General features: G+C 44.7%; 1 pseudogene; it reads right to left on the reverse strand.

The window, feature by feature from the left end:
- Positions 1–6,560: 6,560 nt before the first annotated feature.
- On the reverse strand, positions 6,561–7,422 carry LOC147631713 (uncharacterized; annotated as a pseudogene).
- Between the last annotated feature and the right edge of the window lie 433 nt (positions 7,423–7,855).

A 7,855-nucleotide genomic window follows, 5' to 3' on the forward strand; every position in this document is an offset into this window, starting at 1 on the left:
CATTGTGGACTATTCTATGAGACTGGGACAGAGATATGTGTACATGGGTACACAGATGCTGATTGGGCTGGTAGTATCTCAGACAGAAGATCTACCAGTGGATTCATGTTTTCTTTGGGGAGTGCTGCTGTGACTTGGAGCAGCAAGAAGCAGCCTACGGTTGCTCTATCGAGTACGGAGGCCGAGTACAGAGGAGCTGCTATGGCAGCATGTGAGGTAGCTTGGTTGAGAAAGCTACTTGCAGATTTGGGTCTATCAGTGGATAGACAAGTTGTCATTTTCTGTGACAACATTAGCAGTATACAGTTGGCCAGGAACCCAGTCTTTCATGCTCGTACGAAGCACATAGAGGTTCACTACCACTTCGTCAGAGAGAAGGTCTTGGCAGGAGACCTTGATCTTGTTTATGTCAGCACAGAGGATCAGGTAGCTGACATCTTCACCAAAGCATTGGGTACAGAGAAGCTCCGCAGATTCAGGGCTTCGCTTGGTGTACATGAGATGGAGTTGAGCTCGAGGGGGAGTGTTGAGATATCGAGCTCGTCTAGTGAGGTGGTGGCCACTGATGACCCACCTGGGGGATAGGCCCCACATTTACACCACTAGCATGGTTGGTGAGATCATGGGAGATATGCGGCCAGTGGGATGACAGGCTGTGTAACAGCCATTCTAGAGACTGGCATAGTTATAGCGCCAGCTCATTTAGTCGGGTTCACACTATAGAGAACCCGTGTATGTATTGGTTGAGTACCTTTCATATTGTGTGTACTCTTATTCTTGTATATGGTGTGTTGAGTGTTGAGTAGAGAAGAAGAAGATTTTCAGCCTCTCACCTTGTGTGTTCTCTATTAGGGTTTTGTGAGTGTGTGTGTGTGCTTGCAAGAGCTCAAGCTCTCTTCCCCCCTGCATCTTTTCACATCCATCCCTACCCAATGAATATGGTATGGAGGGATTCAAGAGAGCTTCCCTATCCTACTCATGCCAATGAATATGGAATGGAGGGATTCCAGAGAGCTTCTAAAACAATAGAATTGTAGAGTGTAAAGGTTTAGTTAATGGTCTATGTGACAAATAAAATTTTCATTACCTTCTCACTAAAAGATTGTATTCTTTGTTGATCATCAAGCTTTGTAATTTCTCACCAATAAACCATGCACTACTAGATGTATCATGCATTGGTTATTGCTATTGATGGAAATTAATTTTATGATCTCTATATGTAAAGGAAATAATATCTATGCCTAGAAAATTTTTGTGGATTCCCAATGGCAAAGAAGCCCTTGGTTGAGAAGACCTTTTGGATGCATGTCTATTTAATGTGGACCTTGCATGAGAATGGAGCAAAGATATATCTCAATACCTTGCATACATATTTTTAGGTGATTGCCTCTTAAACAAAGATAAGATCCAGTTGGTTACACTTGATCAATTAATCACTAAGTAATTATAAAAACTTGCTAGATATGATTTGGCATGCAAAATGTTATGAATTTGCAATGGAAAAGAAGCCATCGGCATAGAAGATGACCTTTTGGATGTAGTGGATATTGTGCTAGAATGGAGTGAAGAAATATTTCAATACCTTGCATATGTATTTTTAGATGATTTCCCCTTAAACAAAGATAAGATACATCAACTTATCATAATTTTCCCTTAAACAAAGATAAGATACATCTACTTATCAAGTTGATGTCACCTTATAAGTTAGTTGACGGGAGGTTAATGGGGAATTATACAAGCTTAGTAAAGATGGCCTAGATGGAAGAGGTGCATAGATGTTGAACGAAAGATTACCTTGGAAAGTAAAAGGGGACATTTCTCACCTTTATAAGGGGGAGGGGGGGATGAAATTTCATGTGCACCATTGGGTGGAAGAGTGTGAAATTTCTCTCTATATAATTTTAAGTTCAAATTCCTCAACCCCTCTGGAAAAAATATTTTGCACCACCATCACACCCACATTGGAGGTGTTGACCCAAATTGCAAACCACAATGAGAGAATCCAACTAGCATGTAGGCAATGAATAAATTTAATCTGAAGAACCTATAAAAATGGTGTTGATCAATATTGGTAAGGTGTATCTTGCTTGGATTGCAAAGGAGAAAAATTATTGTCCATGACTCTAAGTCTTATCTTGATAGTGAGGTAAGGCAAGAAACTTAAAGAGTAGCAATTAGAGGGATTGACTTTGAAATTTATTCCATGAAAGCAAAGAAAATCAAAAGGTGGCACGTAATAGATTAATGGAGAAAGGGGCAAAGGTAGCTTATGAAGTAAATACACTTGCCAATGAATAACAAGTATATGGACAATCTCTTCCAAGGTCTAGACGACTCCATGGAAGCATTAGACAATTGATCCACTTAAAGTGGAGTTGTCTTAGGATGCCATGGTGGTAGCAATATAAAAATCTAATTTTCATGGCCTCAATGGAACACGTGGATAGTTGGGCAACTAGCAATTGCTATCATTGGAAACCAAGGAATAAATCATCTTTAGAACTATCATGAAATCCTAGAGGTGAGAAATATGAATATGGGTTGCATGGGGCTCACTGTTAGCTAAAACATCTCAAACACATGCCACCAAGATGGATTCCAAACACACACATTGTCAAGAAAGCAGTTTAGGGTGCATTAGGAATGTAAGCAATTGTAAGGAAGATCAACCAAACCCACAAACTTTTGGTTGTCAAGAGGGTAAGAGAACTCGAAACAGGAACTGTGAAATATGCTCACTAGTGCATGAGGACGAACTCAAAATCTAAAGCATGGTGCATTGAGGCCACATTGAATTAAAGGAGTTTCAACACCCTCTCCCTAACAAATAGTTATTTGACAAACAAACACTAGATGGGTCATTCAATGCAAAAAGGCACAAAGAGCTACCATAAAAGATGCAGGGCTTGGAGTAGTGTTAAAAATAGATTATGAATTAACTTCAAAATTTTGGACTCCTTTAAAGCCTCCATTCAACTCTCAAAACCTATACTAATTTCCTTCAAAAATCCTTGAAAATAACAATTTATCCCTTATAAGGTGTGCACAGTAGCAAGGAGCACACGAGAGTAGAAAGTAGGCATCAGTCCAACAAGGACACATAAAGTTGTCCAATTATCAACTTAGTCTAGGTGGAACCGCTCACTAAGGGAGCACGTCATGCACATAAGCTATAGAAAGCAATAAGAACACAAAAATAACGGTCCAAGCATAGTAAAAGTTGTAGCAATTGGTGCATACTTGTCAAGAGCAATCCACCACTAAAAATTAGGGAAAAATGGACACGTGGCGATGGTGCACCAAAAAGGCGAGGTAAGAAAAATAAAAAGAAGCTAAAAATGGTAAGCATCCTTAACGTTTGCCTTGGGAAACGAGAAGCCTTTAAGCTAAATAGTTGCGATCATGCCGTCTCTTCAATGGCCGTCATGAGAGGGGCGATCAACATTGTAGAATCCAAGGACGAAACTATACGTCCTCTTATGCATGTCACATGGTGGCAACCTTGTTCGCATGGCTGACAACCATGTCACTAGCCTCGGGAGAGAGATCTACCCCCAAAAAGCTCACCAACATTAGAAGTTCATCAGTTTGTGTGCTTACACTTGCCTGTAGCCTTGCTCTGATACTCTCCTTGTGTATTGTGTTACTGATTTGTGTGCTAGCAGGATGGCGCAATTCTTGAATCCCATCAATGTGCCCAGCCCCGTGGCTAACCAAGGCTTGCTGCAAGCTGCTCGCCTGTATAACTTTGCATGCCTGGCATGGAACTATATCAACCCCATCGCATCAAGCAACTATAGAACATCGTGAAAAATTAGAAGGTGCCACGACCTGAAGGGGCTGAAGAGTTCATAGGGGAGTTGGTTGTGGATGTCTTCCGGTTTCCATTGGATCACTGCCTACAAACACAACAAAAATGGAGAGGGTCTTCAGTAGGAAGTAGGTGGAAAACGTACCAGAGGCAGACCGAAGGCAGCTATTCAGGTTTGTCATTGACTACATCATGCTCACGCAAAAAAATACTTACTTGTCTAAGCAGACCTTTGCCTTCATCAAAGTAGCAGAGTAAGGTCAAGCACTAGCCTGGGCAAAAGTGTTGCACAAGAAGCTGTGGGAGGAATGCATGTGTGTATATGACAAGAATGGGAAAACAAAGATTGTAGGGCACTTGCATATACTCTGCACTCAACCTAAGCTGAGGTTCATTGAGGCCTTATAACTAGCAATAGCACTTCTATGAGGAGGGCGGAAACCTAGTGCCCACAAGGTGAAGCAGTGAAGATGTCCATCAACCACTAGTGAAGGCACGTCCCAATGCCACATAACACCAGAGGCCTAGGAAGAGGAGGAAGAACTTACTAGGAAATTCCCAACCAACCTTGCCCCAATCCCATGACTTCCATAGTTGAAGATATCAGAAAAGAGGGAGAGACGGTAGAAGAAGAGGGCGACAACACAACCTAGGTGTTAAGGGCAAAAAAGAGGGCTCCGGTCTACTCACCTCATCTCCCTTAGTGTTAAGGGCAAAAAAGAGGGCTTTAGTCTACTCACCTCATCTCCCTTAGTTTCATGGGGTGTTGGTCGATTGCCGATCTGGAGCAAGGCTCAAGAGATCAACCCTCTCGTGTGGAGATCTCTATTGTTGCTAGCTCCTCCTGCATTCGGTGTCACTCTGAGGCAGCTCCATCTCCATGGGTGGTGTCCTCTCACTCACACACACTCTCTCACTTGCACTAGCATACTTAGAATGAGATTAAGAGAAGAGGGATAAGCAAGAGCAAGACTCAATTGCTAAATGGGAGAGTATGTTAAATTATGAGAGAATTTTCACTTATATACAAGACTCGAGATGCCCAAGATCCTATTTAGCTCATATTTGGCGTTATACAATTATAATAGATTATCTCATAATACATCTTTGATTCTCAATCACTGCTAATCATGTACACGCTCATTGACACATGTTGTTGAAGCCAGATTTGTGGAATTTCCACCATGACTATCTTAGGCACCCATCCATTGGTGATTGTGGATACCATAGTCTATCTCCTCGTCATCATTTGATGTTGTTACATTTGCCATTGGTAGTTGATGACGTTAGCCATGTTAACCATGAGGTTAACATACTCCCCTTCATGTTGTTGATCCCGTCCTTAGGATTGAGTGGAAGATGTGATCGAGGAGATTGGAGGTTGGTAGTGAAGCTTGTTTAATGTGTTGCTAAAGATACACACTCCTGAAATCGTCAATGGTCTTTGTTCTTCCAGAAGGAATAGGGAAGGTTAGTTAGTAAATGGGTTATGAGCTAATCCTTATGTGATTAGATAATTATTGCGCACAAAATTGAGTCTTTTTTTTTCAATGATCTTTTTATTATTTGTTTTTAATTTTTCAAGCTCAAGTTCATTTTCTTTTTTTGCAGTAGTGCCATTACAACAGTGGTTGTGTTAGTGAGTTAGCTAGTAAAGTATGGCTTGTTATTGGTGGAAGAGAAGAAGTGAAGAGGAGGGTTTGGAGGAACATTGACACTACCATCAGAACCTGAGTTAGTACTCTTGTTCCTCATTTGGTAACATTGAAGATTGCATACAGGAAGTCTTCTAGGTGGTAGTTGTGAATGAATCCCTTGGAGGAGACATTATTTATAACAATGTTACCCTGATTTCATTCTCTCTCTTTCCATTAGATTTTTTCATTTTTTAGCTATTTACATGTGCTCTAGTGGCGTTGTGGTCTAGCATATAGGAATTGAGGAATAAGTTAAGAGCTATGCTAGTTCTTTGACTATGAAGTTGACCCTTGGAGAGGCTTTGAGAGATTGTTGACTTATGGAAATGGTAGGTTTTTTTTTTTTCCGAGAAAAGATCCTTTCATTAGTTTTTTTTTAAAAAAAAAACGCCCACTGGGCTACAAAAACTCTCCTGCTCATAAGAAGGCAGAGCAGAGATCCAATCAAGGCAGCTAGGGAGACTCTTCCTAGGTGCAAAAAGGTACAAAGATCAGTACAAATAACTGAGAGCTATATCATACAATAGGAGGGAGGAAAAGCCAAACAGGTGGCCTGTAATGCCAGCGGGGGGGTACCTGCGTGTAGTGTATAGAAGGGGCCGCTACGCCAAGTGGTGTGGAAGTCTTGGCGCCGCAAGATCGCCGCATCCGAGTCGCCCCGGATGCGGTCATACTGTCCGCGTAGGGTGTGGATCAGCTCCTGCCAAATCCCCCGAACAGTCTCTGCTGGTGGCTCCAGTCTCCCCTCAAAGGCCCTGAAACACCGGGCTCTCCAGGTGAACCGGATGGTGAGGCTGCTGAGGAGCTCCCATCGTAAATCCCTCTCCTGTGTCCAGACGGTGGACGAGAAATCCGGTGAAGGAACAAGGCGAGGCTGGCCCCTAATGAATCTGATGGCCTAGCTGTCTTGCTCCGTCTCGTATCCCAGAGCAGGCCCTGGCGATGTCGACCAAGCAGCGGCACCCCACGTATACATGCCCTCTGGAGAGAGGGGGGCCAAAATGCACAGCATCCTCAGCCAAATCTACTGCGTCTGTGGACAGTCCCATAGGCATTGTCTATGTGTCTCCAAAGGGTGGCCGCATCGGACACAGGCCGCCGGAAGACCACTGTAGACAAGCCAGGTGCCAACTGCAGAGCCCCTGTGGGCAACCAGCCACTGAAAAGTCGAGATCCTGCGTGCTTGTCAACTAGCCCAGAGCCTGGCCCAAAAATCCTCCAGGACCTCCTATGAGAGTCCTTGTAGCCGCCAATGCTCCTTTGCGGCGGGAGAGACCATCCTCCTCGCAGTCAAAATATGCCTCCCTAACCGAACAGTGTACTGGAAAAAGGTAATCTTTGTGGCCTTGGGGGACGCATAAGGATCATGCCACTCGTACTCGCCAAGGTCCCACTGGAGCTGGGCCAAGGGGCGCGTAGCATATGCCCAAATGCGCCAATCAGAGTCCACATCTGCAGGGTCTGGATCAATATGCCACTTCCGGGAAGCGGCGGCCACTACCCGTATCCTCTGAAAGATGCACTCTGCAACCAAAGGCGACTCCGCCTCCACTCTCTGAAGTTTGCCCTCATCCTGGATCTCATAGTAGAGGCATCTACCATCCTCAGTGCAAGCTCTGACAGCAATCAGGATCTCCATCTGTGTAAAGGCTCCCATCCACCGTGGGACTGCTGGCTCGAAAGGCGTGAACCACTCCTCAGTGAGTGCCTCCTGAATGTCATCCCTCATAATCAGCCCCCCTCTGAAGTGACTCAGCCTCTCCACATGGACCTCCTCTGGGAGACTGCAGAAGGCCTGCCAGTCTCCAAAACTGCGTGCTGGGCCTGCCGCCAATGGTCCCCAGGCTAGACGAGGCCGAGAACCCAGCATATGACCCTGCTCAGTGCGTACCACGGGGCTCCAGATGAGCGGCTGTCTGGCTTGCTCCTCATCACAAGTAGGTCTCTGAGGAAGCCCTGGTCTCAGCAGCTCCCAAGCTCGCAGGATGCTCAAGGCAAATCTGTCCTCCCATCCTCTACTGAGGTCTGTCCTCCTCATCTCTATGAAGATCCATCGTATCTCTGGTGCCCAAGTGCCCCCTGCTGGAGGAGCCCTAGCCTGCAGTCGCTGAAAAAGAAGCTCCTTCCAAGGCTCAGCGCTTAGAAGCAGCCCCCGAACAATAAGCTTCCCCAATAAGGCTCTATTCTGATCAACTGGATCTATAATGCCCAAGCCCCCCTGGGCCAGCGGAAGAGTAATAACTGCCCAAGCAACCTTACCCCGGGCTGGCTGACCGTCCCGCCCAGACCAAAGAAAGTTCCTGATCAGCCTCTGTACCTGGTTGATGCAAGAGCTTGAGAAGATCCA

Source organism: Cibotium barometz, chromosome 14, assembly GCF_041138505.1.
Source record: "Cibotium barometz isolate CiBa-2024 chromosome 14, ASM4113850v1, whole genome shotgun sequence".
NCBI lineage: Eukaryota > Viridiplantae > Streptophyta > Polypodiopsida > Cyatheales > Cibotiaceae > Cibotium > Cibotium barometz.